Consider the following 17,221-nt stretch of genomic DNA (forward strand, 5'->3'; position numbering starts at 1 on the left):
ACAGCGGTTTGGTTTTTTGGTAGTTTGTGGTTTTGTTTTTGGCATAGTTTTCCCCCACTATATTCTAAAATTTGTTTTCCCCCAATTATACAAGTAATATGTTCATTGCACAAACTTGGAAAAATACGCCCAAACCAAATGTCTCCAACTCCCCCAGTCTTCAAGGGACAGCTTTCCTTGATAGCCAATTAGAGTCTGAGCCCCCTTTCCATGTCTATCAGTCTAGGTCCAGTCAGGAGAGAGAAACCACACAGCAATTAAACAGTGAAAGTTTAATATAAAAAATATTTAACTACAACAGGATTTGGAGCAATGAGGGATTGGCAAGTAAGAAGTAAATAGAAAAAAGAAAATAGGTATAGCAGGTGAAAGAATTCAGGAGAAGCCATGACCCATAGGGCTGAGACAGAGCTCCAAAGGACAAGCTTCCTGCTCCCCCAGACTGAGACCCACACCCTGCTGGGGAGAGCATGGCCATGGCTCACTGAACGGCAGAGAAGTCACTATGGTGTCATGCCGGGGAACTTGCTGGAAATCCACCTTCTGCAATTTGCTGAGAATCTGCCTCTGAGGTTGTGAGGAACGCTGTTCACAGAGCAGTGTCTCATGGAAGCATTTCAGTGCAATATCACCCTGAGAGCAAGGTGCTGGGAGAAGCTGTTGGCTGCCCTGCACTGCAGGATCCTGGTGCCAGAGACACTGCCCAAAATGCAGAAGCCAGCCAAGCGAGGGCATGGCAGCCAGTGGGCAGAGCTCTGTTAGTCCTGCAGTATCTCCCCCACACCCTGTACTGACGCGTAACAAGCCAGCTAGCCGAGGAAATTATACAAAAGGCCCAGATCCATTTGTATGGAGAAGGCAAAAAGGATGAGTTTGGAACTGACGGGTAATGACTTGGTAACCAGCACACTATGCAACCTCAAAAAGTCCAGGCGTAGTCACTTCCTCCCCAAAATACACGGGCACATCCCAGAGGCACACTGTTATGTCTATGAATCTTGTCCCCCAGCTGGCCATTGTGTTCCTGACTACCGTGCCCTCTCTCGCATCATGTCTCAGCCTTTCCCCGCTACAGCTTTGCCCCACCTGGAGGCAGCGATGCCTCCTCCCCGAGTTCCTCGAGCACAGCTGTTGTCAGGCTCAACAAAATTTAATAGGGGAAACCGAATGGGATTACAGAAAGGAAAAGAAAAAGTTAAAACCTAATAATGGACCCCAGAATGTGAAACCATCCACAGAGCTCCCTACAGTGTGTCTCTCTCCTTAGCCAGAATCCCACATAGGGCAAACAGCATGTGCCCTCCCCCCACCAGAGTCCAGGCTGCAGCACCGTGAGGGCCTAGCGAGAGACAGACAAGCTTCTCTTCACTTTCACCTAGTCCCGCTCCATTAAATACAGAATAATCTGCAGAGATGCAGCTCTAAGATGAACATACATGTTGTTAGGAAGAGAAACTTAGTCCCCCAGTACCTAAACTCACTAATTAAGCCTCTTACGGAGCATCTACTCAGCACCGGGCACCGTCCTGGGCAGTAGGGATATAATCTGGGTAATCGTTACAGTATGAGGGAGATAGATAGTAAACAAATCATTTTACAAATAGTTCTTTTTCATATCTCTGCTAAAGATGCAAAGCATATAATAATGAGTTAACCTAGCACTAAGGAATTAGAGAGGGACCCCTGGAGAAAGCAACATTTAGCTGAGCTCTGAAGGACTGAGTTGGAACATTCCAGAAAAGGGGGATGCTGAATCTGAGGCTCTGGGTGGGAAAGAGCCAGGCCCATCTGAAGAAAGAATTTAAGGACAGAGCAACAGGAGATGAGGCCAAAGGGGCAAATAAGAGGCAGTCATGCGTGCTCGTGTAGGCATGTTAAGAATTTTGGATTTTATCCTTCCAACAATGAGAACCCACTGGAGGGTTTTAAGCACCAGTCTAGCGAGGGGTGGAGAACAGACTGGAAAGTGCAACAGGGAAGGGTCTGGGGAGAATACATGAGACTCGTGTTCAGAGCAGAGATTGGGCCTGGAGATAGAGATTGAGAAGTAACTCGTCTGTAGAAAGAGAGCATAGCCCCAGGTTTGGCTGAAGAGCTGGTAAAGATTGCGGACAGAAGCGACAGAACTCTCTCCAGGTTGGGTGGGGTGAGCAAAGAGAGCTGAGAAGGGAGAGCCAGGGGGACGGCGGACAATCAGGAAGTTATGCTGGATCATCTTCATCATAGAGCAAGATCAGCTTCCCTGGAGAAGAACCAACGGCCCAATCAAGGCAAATCTACTCCTAAAGATAAATTCAAACTTCCACGCTTGGCAAAGAACAGCATGAAGGTTTAAAAAAGGCAGCCCCAATCTCCTCCCCACCCACTCACTTCATAGCCATCAAAACTAATCAGCCACGGTTCCCCATTCTTTTCTAAAAAGTTGAAAACAATATTAGTTGTAACCCCACTTCCTAGAAATACCCATGTTGTTATATTCTCTGGCAGAATCTTTACTTAAATTACCCAAATCTAAACTCAAAGTAAAGGAGCATCCCCAATTCATCTTTTTCTCTGCATTTTCTTTTTTTTTTTTAAGATTTTTTATTTATTTATGTGACAGAGAGACAGCCAGCGAGAGAGGGAACACAAGCTGGGGGAGTGGGAGAGGAAGAAGCCGGCTCATAGCGGAGGAGCTGATGTGGGGCTCGATCCCAGAACGCCGGGATCCTGCCCTGAGCCAAAGGCAGACGCTTAACGACTGAGCCACCCAGGTGCCCCTTTTTCTCTGCATTTTCTGGCACATAGAAGGTGCCTAGCTGTGTTTACAGAATTGAATTTTGTCTCCAAACTCTCTCCAGTGCTGAGCAGTATTTCTAGTAGAAGGACACTGAGCTCACAGCTTCAACCAGCAAATCATCCCACTGGCATTCAGTGTCAACACAAGTTTTCTTAAAACACCTTCACTTTGGGAAGATTCTTTTTTTTTTTTTTTTCTAAGTCGTGGCTTTTGGCTCCTTTTTCTCTCTTTCCCGGCACCTGAGGAAAGACAGTCTTCCTGCCACGTAAATTCTCTGCTACAGCCCAGACCCCGCGGGCCATAGAAACGACGTCACACACACACCCAGCACCATAGAAACAGCACCGCGCACGCGCACACACACACACCCAACACCACTCAAGAACGGCCATGTTTAATACCCATCTCCACGGAGCTGAAAAGCAGTAGCACAGCCTGTTCATGGGCAAGAAAGAGGATTCCGGTCAACAGGCACTTGCACTAAGTGCGCTTCTATTCTATTCTATTCTTCACACCCTTCCCAGGAACAGGCTTCTCCTGCTCTCCCTCCCAGCAACCCCGGGATCTAGGAGAGAGCCGAAGACCACCGTGCCTCCAGTCCAGCCATCTCCCCAGAAGAGGCAGGCCACTCTGCCCTGTGTCAGGCTACTTTTGGAAAAGTCGAGAGTTCTAGAAGATAGCCTTTTCGAGGAAGGCTACATCTCTCCTTTCTGAAGATCGCTTGGTCACATAAATGGGTCTTTCCTCTGGCTGCTCGGGAACTTGCACAATTTACTTCACTGCATTTTTTCAAACTGCTGAAAGACAGAAAGCAGTAGGCTTGATTACAATTCCAAAAATCTGTGTTTAACCCAGAACTTTAGATCCACCCTCTAGAGCCATCCATTGCCTTAAAACCATTTGCACGTGCATATGCATGTGGCTGAGAGGTAGGCTCGTGCAGTGTGTGTGCACGCCTGCACACGTGCGTGATGGATCGTCTGTCTCCTGGATTCCTTTGACCAGTTTTACTTCCCACTACCAAGTTCATAGGATCTAACTTTTTTAAAAATCTTTTTTTTTCTTTTTATTTAATTTTAATCCAGTGTACCTAACATACTGTTATCTTAGTTTCAGGTATACAACACAGTGATTCAACAATTCTGTACGTTACTCAGTGCTCATCATGGTAAGTGTGCTCTTAATCCCCTTCACCAATTTCACCCACCATCCTACCCACCTCCCCTCTGGTAACCATCAGTTTGTTCTCTGTAGTTAAGAGTCTGTATTTTGTGTGAGTCTCTATTATTGTTTTGTTTCTTATACTCCACATATGAGTGAAATCATATGGTATTTGTTTTTCTCTAACTTAATTCACTATTATACCCTCTAGCTCCATCCACGCTGTTGCAAATGGCAAGGTCACGTCCTTTTTCGGGGCTGAGTAATATTCCATTGTATACATATACCACATCTTCTTTATCCATTCACCAATCGATGGACACTTGGGCTGCTTTTATATCTTGGCTGTTATAAATAATGCTGCAATAAACAGGGATACATATATCTTTTTGAATTAGTGTTTTCATTTTCTTTGGGTACATACCCAGTAGTGGAATTACTGGATCATATGTTAATTCTATTTTTAATTTTGAGGAACCTCCATACTGTTTTCCACAGTGGCTGCACCAGTTTACATTCTCATGAACAATGCATAAGGATTGTTTTTCCCACATCTTCAGTAACACCTGTCATTTCTTGTGTTTTTTATTTTAGCCAATCTGACAAGTGGGAGGTGGTATCTCATTGTGGTTTTGATTTGTATTTCCCTGATGCCGAGTGATGTGGAACATCTTTTCATGTGTCTGTTGGCCATCTGGATGTCTTCTTTGGAGAAATTCTGTTCATGTCTTCTGCCCATTTTTTAATTGGATTATTTGTTTTTTGGGGTTGAGTTGTATAAATTCTTTATGTATTTTGGATACTAACCTTTTATCAGATATGACATTTATAAATATATTCTCCCATTCAGTAGGTTGCCTTTTAGTTTTTAAAATTTTTTTTAGATTTTGTTTTCTAAAATTTCTACAATGAACATGGATTACTTTTGTAAACAAGAAAGTTACAAAAAACCCTAAATATCATACTGAGCCAAGCTTAACAGCCCTTTTTATTCTTTTTTAAATTTTTTTTCTTTTTTAAATGTATTTAAATTTTAGGTAGTTAACATACAGTGCAGTATTGGTTTCTGGAGTAGAATTCAGTGATTCATCACTTACATACAACACCAGTGCTCATCATAACAAGTGCTCTCCTTAATTCCCATCCCCCATCTCGCCCATCCCCCACCCACCTCCTCCATCAACCCTCAGTTTGGTCTCTATTATTAAGAGTCTCTTATGACTTGTTTCTCCCTCTCCTTTTTTAATTTTCCCCTTTCCCACATGTTCATCTGTTTTCTTAAGTTCCACATATGAGTGAAATCATATAGTATTTGTCCTTCTCTGACTTATTTCACTTAGCATAATAAACTCTAGCTCCTTCCATGTCGTTGCAAATGGCAAGATTTCATTCTTTTTGATGGCTGAGAGATTCCATTGCATACATATACCACATCTTCTTTATCCATTCACCTGTTGATGGACATTTGGGCTCTCTCCATATTTCAGCTGTTGTAGATAATGCTGTTATAGACATCAGGGGGGCATGTAACCCTTTGAATCAGTATTTTTGTATCCTTTGGGTAAATACATAGTAGTGCAATTGCTAGATCATAGGGTAGCTCTATTTTTGAGGAACATCCGTACTGTTCTCCAGAGTGGCTATACGAGTTTGCATTCCCACCAAGAGTATGAGAGGGCTCCCCTTTCTCCACAGCCTCACCAACACCTGTTTCTCCTTGTGTTGTTAATTTTGGCCATTCTGACAGGTGTGAGGTTGTATCTCGTAGTTTAGTTTATTGATTGTGTCCTTCACAGTGCAGAAGATTTTTCTTTTTAAAATGCCAATAATTCATTTTTGCTTTTGTTTCCCTTGCCTGTGGTGACGTGTCTAGTAAGAAGTTGTTAAGGCCGAGGTCAGAGAGGTTTCTGCCTGTGTTCTCTAGGATTTTGATGGTTTCTTGTCTCACATTAAGGTCTTTCATCCATTTTGAACTTATTTTGGGTATGGTGTAAGAAAGTGGTCCAGTTTTCCCAATACCTTTTGTTGAAGAGACATTTTTTAAAAAAGACTTTATTTATTTGAGAGAGCAAGTGACTACATGAATGGAGGTGGGGGAAGAGCAGAGGGAGAGGGAGAAGCAGACTCCCTACTGAGCACGGAGGCCCCACTCAGGGCTGGATCCCAGGACCCTGAAATCATGACCTGAGCCAAAGGCAGATGCTTAACCGACTGAGCCACCCAAGTGCCCCAAAGAGACTGTCTTTTTTCCACTGGATATTCTTTCCTGCTTTGTTGAAGATTAGTTGACCATATAGCTGTGGGTACTTTTTAGTTTTGTTGATTATTTCCTTTGCTGGGCAGAAAATTGTATTATGATGTAGTCCCACTAGTTTATTTTTTTTTGCCTCTGCTTCCCTTGCCTCAGGAGACATATACAGGAAGAAGTTGCTACGGCTGATGCCAGAGACATTACTACCTGTGCTCTCTCCTAGGATTTTTATGGTTTCAGGTCTCACATTTAGGTCTTTAATCCATTTTAAATTTATTTTTGTTTATGGTGTAAGAAGGTGGTTCAGTTTCATTCTTTTGCATATAGCTGTCCAGTTTCCCCAGTACCATTTGTTGAAAAGACTGTCTTTTTCCCATTGCGTATTCTTTCTGCCTTTGTCCAAGATTAATTGACCATATAATTACAGGTTTATTTCTGGGTTTTCTATTCTGTTCCATTGATCTATGTGTCTGTTTTTGTGCCGGTGCCATACTATTTTGATTACTACAGCTTTACATTATATCTTGAAATCTGGCATTGTGATACTTCCAATTTTGTTCTTCCTTTTCAAGATTGTTTTGGCTATGCCGGGTCTTTTGTGGTTCCATACAAATTTTAGGATTGTTAGTGCTGGTTCTGTGAAAGGTGCTATTGGTATTTTAGGGACTGCTATAGATTGCTATCGGTAGTATGGACATTTTAATAATATTTGTCCTTCTAATCCATGAGCATGGAATATCTTTCCATTTGTGTCATCTTCACTTTCTTTCATCACTGTTTTATAGTTGTCAGAGTACAGGTCTTTTATCTCTTTGATTAGGTTTATTCCTAGGTATTTTATTATATTTGGTATAATTGTAAATGGGATTGTTTTCTTAGTTTCCCCTTCTGCCATTTCATTCTTAGTGTATAGAAATGAGATGGATTTCTGTACATTGATTTTTGTATACTGCAACCTTATTGAATTCATTTATCAGTTCTAGTCAATTTTTGGTAGAGTCTTTCAGGTTTTCTATATATGGTACCATGTCATCTGCAAATAGTGCAAGTTTTACTTCTTCCTTATCAATTTGGGTGCCTTTTTTTGTTGTTGAGTTGTTGAGGATTTTTACATCTATGTTCATCTGAGATATTGGCCTGTAGTTCTCTTTTTGGTTGGATATTTATCTGGTTTTGGTATCAGGGTAATACTGACCCATGGAATAAATTTGGAAGCTTTCCTTCCTCTTCTATTTTTTGGAATAGTTTGAGAAGAATAGGTATTAAGTCTACTTTAAACATTTGGTAGAATCACCTGTGAAGCCATCTCATCCTGGACTTTTGTTTGTTGGGGAGTTTTTTTAGTTTTTTTATTTTTTATTTTTATTTTTTAAAGATTGTATTTATTTATTTGACAGCAAGAGAGGCAGCCAGCAAGCAAGGGAACACAAGCAGGGGGAGTGGGAGAGGAAAAAGCAGGCTCCCAGTGGAGGAGCCTGATGTGGGGCTCGATCCCAGAACACTGGGATCACGCCAAAGGCAGACGCGTAATGACTGAGCCACCCGGGCGCCCCGTTGGGGAGTTTTTTTAATTACTGATTCAATTTCTTTGATGGTAATTGGTCTGTTCAAATTTTCTATTTCTTCATGATTCAGTTTTGGGAGATTATACATTTCTAGGAATTTATTCTTTTCTTCTAGGTTGTCCAATTTGTTGGCACGAAACTTTTTCATAATATTTTCTTACAATCCTTTGTACTTCTGTGGTGTTGGTTGTTATTTCTCCTCTTTGATTTCTGATTTTGTATGAGTCTTCTCTCTCTCTTTCTTTCTTTCTTTTTTTTTTTTTTATGAGTCTAGCTAAAGATTTATCAATTTTGTTGATCTTTTCAAAGAACCAGCTGGTGGTTTCAGTGATGTGTTCTACTGGTTTTTTGTGGGGTTTTTTGTTTTTTTTTTTTTAGTTTCTATTTCATTTATTTCTCCTCTAGTCTTTATTATTTCCTTCTGGTTTCCTACTGGTTTTAGGTTTTAGGTGTATTCTTCTTTTTCTAGCTCCTTTAGGTGTAAGATTAGGTTGTTTGCGATGTTTCTTGCTTCTTGAGGTAGGCTTGTATTGCTATAAACTACCCTCTTATAACAACTTTTGCTGCATCCCAAAGATTTTTGGACCACTGTGTTTTCAATTTCATTTGTCTCCATGTATTTTTAATTTCCTCTTTGATTTCTTGGTTGACACATTCACTGTTTAGTAGTATGTTATTTAACCTCCATGTATTTGTGTTCTTTCCAAATTTTTTCTTGTGATTGATTTCTAGTTTCATAGTGCTGTGATGAGAAAAGATGCATGGTATGACTTCAGTTTTTTTTTAATTGGCTGAGATATGTTTTGTAGCCTAAAATGTGATCTATTCTGGAGACTGTTCCATGTGCACTTGAAAAGAATGTGTATTTTCCTGTTTTAGGATGGAATGTTCTGAATTACCTGTTAGATCCATCTGGTTCAATGTGTCATTCAAAGCCACTGTTTCCTTGATTTTCTGTTTGGATGCTCTATCTATGGATAAGAGTGGGGCGTTAACAGCCCATATTATTATATTACTATCAATTAGTTCCTTTATGTTTGTTATCAGCACCTTTTTGGATTTGTGTGCTCACATGTTGGTGCATAGACATTTATAATTATTATATCTTCTTGTTGGATTGTTCCCTTTATGATTATATAGTGTCCTTCTTTGTCTCTTGTTACAGTCTGTTTTAAAGTCTGTTTTGTCTGATATAAGTATTGTTACTCTGGCTTTCTTTGCACTTCAATTTGCATAGTAAATGCTCTTCTATCCCTTCACTTTCAATCTGCATGTGTCTTTAGGTCTAAACTGAGTCTCTTGTAGGCAGCCTATAGATGGGCCTTCCTTTTTTATCCATTCCATCACCCTATGTCTTTTGATTAGAGCATTTAGTCCATTTACATTCAAGGTAATTATTGATAGGTATGTACTTGTTGCCGTTTTATTACTTGTTTTATGGTTGGTTTTGTAGTTCTCCTCTGTTCCTTTCTTCTCTTGCTATCTTCTCTCATGTTTCACTGGCTTTCTTTTTTTTAAGATTTATTTATTTATGTTTAGGGTGAGAACATGAGTGGGGGGAGTGGCTGAGGGAGAGGGAGAAGCAGGCTCTCTGCTGAGCAGGGAGCCAGATGTGGGGCTCGATCCCAGGACACTGAGATCATGACCTGAGCCAAAAACAGACACTTAACCAACTGAGCTACCCAGGCACCCCTGGCCTGCAAAGTTTCTGCTGAAAAATCTGCTAATAGCCTTATGGAGTTTCCCTTGTATGTAACTGTTTTCTTTTCTCTTGCTGTTTTAATAATTCTCTCCTTACCACTACTTTTTGCCATTTTAATTATGTGTCTTGATGTGGACCTCCTTGGGTTGATATTGTTTGGGACTCTCTGTACCTCCTGCATCTGGATTTTTGTTTCATTTCCCAGATTTGGGAAGTGTTTAGCTATTATTACTTCAAATAAATTTTCTGCCCCCTTTTCTCTCTTCTCTTTCTAGGATCTCTGTAATGCAAATGTCATTATGCTTGATGGTGTCACTGAGTTCTCTAAGCCTCTTTTCATTTTTTTTCCCTATCTCCTGTTCAGCTTGATTACTTTCCATTACCCTGTCCTCCAGGTCACTGATTCATTCTTCTACTTCCTCTTGTCTACTATTTATTCCATCCAGTGTATTTTTTAAAAAGATTTATTTAGGGGTGCCTGGGTGGCTCAGTTGGTTAAGTGTCTCCCTTCAGCTCTGGTCTTGATCCCAGGGTCCTGGGATGGAGCCCCACATTGGGCTCCCTGCTCCCCCTGCTGGTGCCCTCTGTGTCAAATCAGGGGGGAAGAGAGAAAGAATCCTCAAGCAGACTCCCTGCTGAGTGCAGAGCCTGACATGGGGCTCGATCTCAGGACCCTGAGCTCATGACTTGAGCCAAAATCAAGAGCTGGCCAATCAACCAACTGACCCACCCAGGCGCCCCCCCCCCCCCCCCGCATCCAGTGTATTTTTAATTTCAGTTATTGAGTTCTTCATCTCTGATTGGTTCTTTTTTATGTTTTTTGTCTCTTTGTTAAGGGTCTCACTGAGGTTTTCCACTGTTTTCTCAAGTCCAGTGAGTATCTTTGTGACCATTACTTTATATTCTCTATCAGGCACATTACTTATCTCCATTTCATTTAGGTCTCTTGCTGTGATTTTGTCCTGTTCTTTCATTTGGGACATATTCCTCTATCTCATTTTGTCTAACTCTCTTTGCCTGTTGCTATGTGTTAGGAAAGTCAGCTACATCTCCCGTTCTTGAAAGTAGTTTTGTAGAAGAGCTTCTGTAGTGCCCTGTGGTGCTGTGTCCCCTGTTCACCAGTACTTGGCACTTCAGGGGAATCTCCTGTGTGTTTTGTGTGCCCTACTGTTGGGCCTAAGCTGCAGTTGTCTGCAATGGCTCTCTTTGCCTGTTGCGGGCAGGCGTAGGTCCCTGTGGTTGTTAGAGGGCCAGTCTAGGGCTGTCTTCGGTTTGAGTTGAGTCAGACTAGACATTTGCCAGAGATGTGTTAGCACCGAACTGCCGGGCACTTTCTCCGTGTTGTCTTGAGAAGCTTTCATTGCTGGGTAGGGCCTGCGATCAGACCAGATGTCTGCTCCCAACCCACAAATGGGACTGGTGTATATGGTCATCTTTCCCTTTCTCAGGGTAGGAGTCACGTCACAGTGGTGCTGGCCCCTGTCAGGGCTGCTTGCACACTGCCAGGCCTGTGGCACTGCTTTGGATGGGCTCCAGCCAAGTGTGTATTGAGGGAGTGGGTCCACAGGAGACCACAGTGGCTGGGCTCGTGGTGCCAGCAAGGTCCTTTGCTCCTGGAGAAGACTCTCTTTCTCAGTTCCCTTATCCCGCGACACTTGCTCTTGGACTTTATCACTCTGGTTGGACTCTTCCTGAATTCCTTTTACTTCCTCCCAACCCCATTCATTACGTTCAGACATTTCCACTCTCCCCTGAGCAGCATTGTCTTCCTAAGCTTCAGTTAGGTACGTGCTGCTGCTGCTGCTGCTGCTGGTGCTTCTTATCAAAAGCATTAGCATGTGGGGTTTGGATGCCACGGTGCTAAGTGGGCCAGAAGAAAGGAGTAACAGATACACTTCCGCTGGCTGACAAAGAGAGCTTACTCCACATCTGAAGTGGAGGGTTGTTGGTGTGGAGTCATCTGATATCTGGGCAGGATCTTTAGAAGTGAAGTGATTTTTTGAAATTAAACTACCTAGAGAATGGACATGGTCAAGATATTAGACTAGCAGCTTTCTCCTTTAAGCTGAGCTATGACATCTGTTCAGGTGTACCAGTGTATAGTTGAAGAGACGCCCACGAACTTATTTTGTACCTCCTCAGAAAGTTATACTTCGGGGGCGCCTGGGTGGCACAACGGTTAAGCGTCTGCCTTCGGCTCAGGGCGTGATCCCGGCGTTATGGGATCCAGCCCCACATCAGGCTTCTCCACTTGAGCCTGCTTCTTCCTCTCCCATTCCCCCTGCTTGTGTTCCCTCTCTCACTGGCTGCCTCTATCTCTGTCAAATAAATAAATAAAATCTTTAAAAAATAAAAAAAAAAAATAAAAAAAGAAAGTTATACTTCGGTGAGGATATACCACTTTGGGGTTTGGGTACAAACTAGGGTATTCAAAACTAGGGTATTAAATCAGCTAAAACCTGACCTTGAGCTCAGATTTATATGCTTCTCAATTTTTTTTTTTTTAAATCCAGCATATCTCAAAAGAAAGAAAAAGTCTCAGGGTACTCTATAACTATAATAGTGGACATTCATCAAATGTGTCATATATATATCATCTATTTATGTATATACGGAATATACATATTTTTGTGTCAGTACATATAGTCTTACCTGATTCTCTTAACAGCCTTATCCTATTGCATTCTTAAAAAGGAATTTACAAACATTAGTGTTAGAACAGAGAAATGATGTCATACAGAAAAAAATCTGCTTTTTAAACTTGTGTCTAGCATATAACATAAATACTGAATTAACAGACATAGAATTCATGAATCTTTATTGTCTTAAATTACAGCAATAATATCTTGAATTTGTAGCTATTCTTTCTTTTTTAATCCAAACTTTCTAACTATAAGCTTTAAATAAGCCATGAGCTTTAAAATACAAACTTCAGATTTTTAAATTAGATATAGTTTTCTATAGGACCATTTATAACCTTTCTATAAGAGATTAGACTTGTATCATTACACTACCACGAATAGGTTTCCATTAAAAAATAAAAAATAAGTTTGATATTGAAATTTTCTCTTCTGAATTATTATGAAATTACCATCAGTATCTGCAGTGACCCCCCCAAAGGTATAGGATTGATGAAATCTTTCTGCCATGAATTTTTCTCTGTTACTGAATTTTAAAAACACTGACATTTTACCATTTTTCCAAAAAGAAAAGAAAGAAAGAAAATATGGCTGTTGTCTATTCTTTATGCCTCTGGAATAGTTTGCTTCCTTCCTTAACCCCACCCTTTATCGCCCTCTCCCAAGAAGGTATGGGGAACTACATACATTTGCATATTTTATTATTCTGTCAATGGAATGAGAGTCCCTGCAAACACACTTTCCCTCGTGGAATTCCCTCATAACAGACAGCCTGTTTTAAACAAGCAGCCCGGTGATCAGGAGACGACCCAGAAGCTCAGTGCAGGGGGCTGCCGGCCTTGGTCCTCTCAACTCACAGCCTGGCTGTCTCTATCCTCTGCGAATATATACTCCCTGCCAGCAATGCCACAGAGAATTTATAAAGCAATTTCAGTTCCTTGTGACGAGGTAGACCCAATTTATCACCCGTTTTAGAAAATGTTTTGTTAAAGCACCGTTTTCTATCACGAGAGGATCTTGTTAATTTCTGTGGCGTCCTACCTCAACCTGAAATTTGACTGAGAAATCCACACCCCCCCCCCCCCCACTATTACTAGGAGCCAGCAGCGCTCCTGCTGCTACCTGCTCACACAGAAACCTGAAGGCGGTCGGTTTACTTACTGGAGAAGGAAGTGGCTCAGAATCTGCCTTTTGTCATCACAATGAGGTCATGAGAAACAAGCCCTCCTGAGAGGAGCACTCTCTTGTCTCAGCAGCACTGTCCCGACGGCAAGGGGAGCAGCGGGGTGACTGACTGCAGTGCTGCAGACCGTGACCCCACACGCTTCCAGTTCCTGCGAAGAGTAAATGAACAAGCAGTGTGTCATAGGGTCACCCCGGCCATCCACAGCCCCCAGGACCACCACCCCACCTATTCCTCCTGGAAAGCTACATTTTGCTCCCATTTCATTCCCGTCCAACACAATTTCAGCAATACAAAGGCTGACTAGTGGAGGAAGACAAAAAACAAATTTCCAGAGAATGATGCCCGCTACCCTGCCCTGTGCACACTCACTCTGCCATTCTGCCACCTCCCAGATGCCCCCCTCCTCGGTCTTGCTCCCTACCTCACTCAGGACCTTCCCTGCTTCCCACACGGCTTGGAGCTGCCTCTGACCTTCATGCCCACAACCATTTGGTCTCCAGCCTTCTCCTTGTCACCTCCTAGAGAGCATCCAAACCTCTCCTCCTCTCCAGCATTCCCACCAGAACGGGAATGCGCAGGCGCCCAACAATCACCGCAAGTTCCCGGTAACTCTCGGACGCTTCGGAACCGGGGAAAGTGGCGTCTGTCTGTGAACACCTACCAACTCTGTGCTTCCACTGCCTTACGACTATTTGTCCCCCTCCCTAACTGGACAGTGGACCCTAGGGTGGGGGTATACTCCTCATCTGGGAAATGGGACAGTACTATCACCTGTCTCATCAGGTGCTTACAAGATGCATATGAAATAACTTATCTGAAGCACTGAGCTCAGCGCTTGGCAGAGCAAACGCTCGATAAATGTTAACATGTCATCTCCTCTCCCTCGGCTAGTAGACAGTGAGGGTGTCGCTGTGCCTGGTCCAGGACTCCGAACATCATAGGCACTTCAGGGCCACTTGCCACACGAGTTTCCTCAGTGGAGCCGCGTCTGTCTCTTGCTGGGCACACACATGTTGCAAAGCCCTGCTCAGTGACGTGGCAACTGGATGCTTAGCCCCCACGGGCGGGAGTCTCTTATTTCTTTCCCGTCTGTCACATTAACTTCCTCTATTTGTTAACATTAACTAGGTTCGGAAAAAATTCCTTTTTCCCTTTTCCCCTTTCATCTGGGAGCTGCTCGTGGATCACTGTTCCCTGCAGGCTCGAGTTCACCTTCATCTGAGGGTGCAGATAAGAAACGCTGTCAGAGCTCTTTCGAGGTGACCTAACCCTCTCTGCACCGAAATTACATGGTTAGCAGAGGTTCCCCTTTAATGAAAATCCAGTGCCCTTCCTTCTCTGGCCATATCACGCTGCATCATCCCAGATGTGATGTAAAGCACTGACCGTCCTACATTTTCAAGGAAAGTGGATGTGTGCGTGCACGCGTGTGTCTGCATGTGCTCGTGTGTACATATGCGCCCGCGTGTGTGTGCATGCACTCTCACGGCACAGTGTCACAGCTAACGGCCCCCGCTGCAGTCAGAATGTCTGGTTTAAATCCTGGCTCCACGTCTTACGCCAGTTTTGTGACCTTAGGAAATGACTTACCCCTCCAAGCCTGTTTCCTCATGTGGAAAGGGGGATAATAATAGAGCGCACCAGATGGGATCAAATGGGGATTAAATGAGTTCATATCTTGTAAAGCACACAGTAAGCACCATGTGTTATACAAGCTAAAAACAATTACAGAATTCTTTTATCTTGACGCTTCCTTTTCAACATATTTTCAAACACGAAAAATACGTAATATGTGCCACAGCATGGGCTGTGTCCGACGTAGGGGGTCTTTATTGCTCTTTGATGGACTGCTATCTGAATTCATATGAACAACACAACCCTGGACCACTCTGTGGAACAACACAGATGATTTTAGCACAGAACCAGCATTGGGTAAAGAAACTCAACTGTATACTAGCCCAGGGAGAGGAAATTCAGAGACTGATGATACACTCACATTTATTGAGCGTTTGCTCTGGGCCAAGCACTGAGCTCAGTGATTCAGATAATTTATTTCATTATTCTTGCAACTGCCTCACGAGATAGGTAACATTATTGTCCCATTTCACAGATGAGGAGTCACCTGGGTCATAAAAAGGGTAAGCAACTTGCCCATGGTCATAGAGCTGCTTCCCAGCTGACCCAGAGTGGACGGGTCTGATCACCAATTGTACGGGGAAGACGGGACTCTTCATTTTATTAATGAATTCCTTTCCGTTTGGAAAATATAGTTCCAGATTTCCAAGTTAATTATCATTGTTACCACATGGATGTTTATTAAATATTGGCTGTTGATTACAATGACCGAACCCTAGACCACATTGGGAAGCTGGCCATGGCCTTCTGGGTTCCTTCCCCAATATCTCCTCTAGGTCCCAGGACAGAAATCACACAATAAACCACTGGCTGTTGCTAAGAGCTTAAGCCATGAACTTTCTCAGGGGACATTTGTATTTAATTGAAAAACCAACAATGCCTTTGAGAACAAAAGGGATGATGAGACACTGTGAATGGAATCTCAGACATTCATATGAGCGATGAGGGTGATTTAATTGTGGAGGCCTCCCCGCAGCCCGTCAATCACTCCGACAGATCGACCCTGATGGTACACATTTATATGAGGAAATGTTGTGCTGCACTGAGTAATTTCCGTAATTCCCTTCCTGGTGAGACCTTGGCCTGAGTTATCCTCTACTGCAAAGTACACATGGTTGTAAACTCCGACTATTTCCTCAATCAGTGTCAATCCTGACTCAAGCCAGTTTAGGCTAGTCATGAAACAAGAACCAGAAAAGCAAAAGCCCCCGACCCTTGCCACATCGGTGTACTTAAGGCAATGGATACCAGGGTAGATATAAACTTGAGAACAACTACGTGGAGAGAGGCATATCTGCACACTGAGGATGCAGGGGACCATGAATCCCCCGTGCAGGGAAAACGTAGGCTCAGATCCCGAGTTGAATATAAAATGTGGGGACGGGAACAGAAATCTAATTATCTTTGCTTTTCCATTATTGAACTCAACTCAGTACACCAGCATCCCACAGCACCTGGGGCCCTTGGGGTACACAGGACCTAAAAGCTGTCCTCTGGCTCTCAGTCTAAAGCTGGCTTTTTTTTTTTTTCTTTTCAATTCATTGCTCCACTAGATAGGGGCTTCTCAAGGGGCCCCAATTCCCTGGGGCTGACCCCCAGGAACACCACTTTGGGATCTCCAAATATTTTCTGGGTTATTTTATCCCCATCTCCAGGGACAGGGGCACAGCCTCACACAGCAACCAGCTAAACTCTCTGATCCTTTCTGTACCCCAGCTCCCTTGGCCCTGTGCCCCAGCCCAGGACAGGTGTTTATCTCCAGTCTCAGAGTAAGTTTGTGCATGGGGTCAGGGGGTCATTGTCCTTAGGATATCACACATGCTTCTCTGTTGTACAGTTTTCCTTTGAAATGCCCAAAATGAACAATCTGGTTCTTAACTTCATGCTTCTAGAGATAGAAGAAGAGCTTATATTAGACCAACCCTTCTGATCCGAAAAACTAGCAGTAAATCTGGATAAACCATCAGGCACACAAACTCATGTCTAGAGTCATTAAAGAGCTGCCCAGACAGCATGGTCTAGGACCAAAATCTCTGAGAAAAGGGAATTCTGGAGAGAGGAGCCCAATATTCAGTGTCCTTTTCTCCTAGAGATGTTTTCCCATCACTAAGCTACCAAGACAGCCAGAGAGAAGGTATCTGCAAGAATTGGGCCCCATAAAAGTCTGGCATCCAGACTATGCAAAGAATTTAGACAAATCAATTAACTAAAAAAAACAAAAACAAAACAAAAAAAAAACAGTCATTGCAATTAAAAATGGGCAAAAGGTTGGAACAGTTACTATACAAAAAAGAAAAAAAAGA

The 17,221-nt window shown here is 42.8% G+C and overlaps 1 protein-coding gene across 2 annotated transcripts in view; it reads right to left on the bottom strand.

Annotated features, from left to right (window-relative positions):
• Nucleotides 1-259: 259 nt before the first annotated feature.
• SCAF8 (SR-related CTD associated factor 8) overlaps nt 260-17,221 on the bottom strand; it is a 219,206-nt gene continuing 202,244 nt past the window's right edge. The window contains exons 24-26 of one of the 2 annotated variants that reach the window (XR_006410179.3): nt 13,259-13,431; nt 12,111-12,143; nt 260-3,576 (exon numbers count right to left, since the gene is read on the bottom strand). The gene's annotated coding sequence lies outside the window, so the exon portion shown is untranslated. The remainder of the gene's footprint in view (nt 3,577-12,110; nt 12,144-13,258; nt 13,432-17,221) is intronic. The other variant, XR_007191576.2, reaches the window with a different exon arrangement.

The sequence above is a fragment of the Ursus arctos genome, unplaced genomic scaffold, assembly GCF_023065955.2.
Source record: "Ursus arctos isolate Adak ecotype North America unplaced genomic scaffold, UrsArc2.0 scaffold_13, whole genome shotgun sequence".
NCBI lineage: Eukaryota > Metazoa > Chordata > Mammalia > Carnivora > Ursidae > Ursus > Ursus arctos.